The 2,724-nt window shown below is 38.7% G+C and overlaps 1 long non-coding RNA gene across 1 annotated transcript; it reads left to right on the top strand.

The window, feature by feature from the left end:
• Positions 1-1,250: 1,250 nt before the first annotated feature.
• On the top strand, positions 1,251-1,621 carry LOC146647660 (uncharacterized). The gene is made up of 2 exons (XR_014908375.1): positions 1,251-1,436; positions 1,584-1,621. It is a non-coding gene; the product is annotated as an uncharacterized LOC146647660 (long non-coding RNA).
• The last annotated feature ends 1,103 nt before the right edge of the window (positions 1,622-2,724 follow it).

Consider the following 2,724-nt stretch of genomic DNA (forward strand, 5'->3'; position numbering starts at 1 on the left):
CTCCATAGAACATCAGTCACATGTGACATTTTTGATATACAGGTATGAACTGACTTTCATATTTAAATATCGTTACGAACAGTGCACCTAAGATGAAACATGAAGAGAAAGACATGCTCATAATTGAAAGCATTGCAAATCAAATCAAACTTTATGGCAGGAGAGGATTTATTTTTCTTTGATTTATTAAAAAAAAGCTCTTAAGTCCCACTTTAATTTTTTTGAGACAAGCTGCAGGCTTAAACGGAAAAGAGAAAAGATGAAAATGTGAAATGGCTGAACTTTGTGAAGGATATGTAATCAGAGCTGAAGAAACTAAATTGTTCTTTCAATCTTATTATTAGTATTTGTCTATTCGCTTTGTTCAAATGATATTTATTCATATAATGTCTGACAGAAGCAAAAATTTAAATGAAAATAGTGCAAAGTGAACCTCAAAAGCTATGTTTGGCTTTCCTCGCCTCAGAAGTCAAAATGTCTATTTAAAGATAAGAGACGGCAGAGCTCCTTAAGCCTTCTCAAACATATGGAGGGTATGCAATTACTGTTATAGTTTTATCTCAAATCAGCTGTGAAAGAGAGAGTGGTAAATATCTTTCAGTTGAAGGTTATCTCTTACTGTGCATATTCCTTTCATTTGTCCTGCTTGAAAAGAAAGAAAGAAAGATCCTGAACTGAGGTCTAACTGAGATAAACTTAACAAATTTCCTCACTTATTTCAAGTGACTATGACTTTTAGTTTTCTTTTGCTGAGATAACCAACCTCAATAGATCTGCGAACACTCTGTGAATTTATCCAGGTCTTATCACATCAAGTTCAGGATCAGACCGCTATCTTGTATTGCCGAAAGAGATACAAAGAAAACCAGAGTCAGCAAAGCAGTGTTTGCATTTTCCACAGATAAGGAGACGGTGCAGTACTTCACTGAGGACGATGGGACAGGAGTTAATAAAGAACTGTTTACATGCCATTCAGTAGAGAGCTCCTTTGAATGTTCAAGGAAAGATCAACAGAAACCACCTTAGATATAGAGCTGTAATTATGTTTCTGTTCACACAGTTTTTACGCCTCTTTTGCTTTAGTTTTTTTCATTATTTTCCATTAAAACTGAGCACCACCTCACATGAATGGGGTCATTATAGCATTGCAGTCGAAAGCCCAATGAGGTCATTTGTATGCGACACAAAACAACAATGGGAGACATCGAAGCTATGGTATACCTACTGCTCGATCTATGGCTGTACTGGAACTGTTTGTATGTTATTTCTCCAGGCCTATAGGGGGCGCAGGTTTGCACAGTTTGCTATGTTGAGCCAATTAGTCACTAAAAGAAGTGTGATAGGAAGTGTTTGCTCATGAGTGAAGCAAGACATGGTGTGTTTTCCTCCGATCCAAAGCCATCCACTCCGTTAAATCCCTTTGAGTGGCAATATGAGTAAGTTTCTTAATTGTGTTTACCTTTAAGAGAGGGTATATGACATTATTGAAGTGATTTGGAAACTTTTGATGTGTTTTATATGTCCACTTAAGTTCGACCCAAGCTAATGTTTATGTGACATTTCTGTATTCTGTATCATTTCAGTTTCACACTTTTTTGCATTAAATCCTGTCCAAATACAACACGTGCCTGTTCCTTGGAGGAAGTGATGCAAGAGAGAGTTTAGGCTGTGAATCTCAATATAGGACACTGGGTGCAACAGTACAACAGTACAATGGCCTTTTATCAGGCTCAGTGACAACGGCTTCAAATTCAAATTCAAATTTTATTTGTCACGTACACAGTCATACACAGTACGATATGTAGTGAAATGCTTGGACAACTGCTCGTGACCTAAAGAGAACAAAAAAGGAAAAGGCTATGAATAAGATAGGAAATAAATATGAAAAATTAAAAAGGGTAAATTTAACTAGGAAGGAATAAAATATAAATTAAGGTTAAAAATGAAATAACTGTACAACACAAATTAGAATGAAGGGTAAATTTAACTGGGAAGAATAAGATAAAATATATAAATTAAAGTTGAAAATAAAATAACTGTACAACAAAATACACAATACACAATATAGAACTATATAAGAATGTATGAAGGAATCTAAATATAAATAAATATATACACAATAACAGCAGCTGTACAAGTATTAACCGGAAATGAAGAATATAGTGACCAGTGTTGTGCAAAACCAAAGTCCAGAAAGTCCAGTGTGTGTGTAAGAACCATATGTGTGGGTCAGTACTGTGTGGTGGTGTGATTGAGAGACCGTATCGCCTGCGGGAAGAAGCTCCTCCTCAGTCTCTCTGTGTTGGTCTTTAGGGAGCAGAATCGCTTTCCTGACCTCAACAGAGAGAACAGTCTGTTGTTGGGATGGCTGAGGTCCTTCACGATCTTCCTGGCCTTGGTCCAGCACCGCCTGCTGTAGATTGAGTGCAGGTCAGGGAGCTCGGAGCGGATGGTGCGCTCAGCTGACCGCACAACCCTCTGTAGAGCTCGTCTGTCCTGCATGGTGCTGTTCCCGAACCAGGTTAAGATGTTTCCCGCCAGGATGCTCTCTATGGTGCACGAGTAAAAGTTCCTGAGCACCTTGGAGGGCAGTTGGAAGTCTCTCAAGCGTCTGAGGTGGTAGAGACGCTGTCGGGCCTTTTTCACCACGGTGTTGATGTGACAGGACCATGACAGGTCCTGCGTGATGTGAACTCCGAGGTATTTGAAGCTGTCCACTCTCTC

Source organism: Rhamphochromis longiceps, linkage group LG18 (assembly GCF_057381845.1).
Source record: "Rhamphochromis longiceps isolate RC_006_pf linkage group LG18, R_longiceps_female_GT1.1, whole genome shotgun sequence".
NCBI classification, from domain to species: Eukaryota; Metazoa; Chordata; class Actinopteri; order Cichliformes; family Cichlidae; genus Rhamphochromis; species Rhamphochromis longiceps.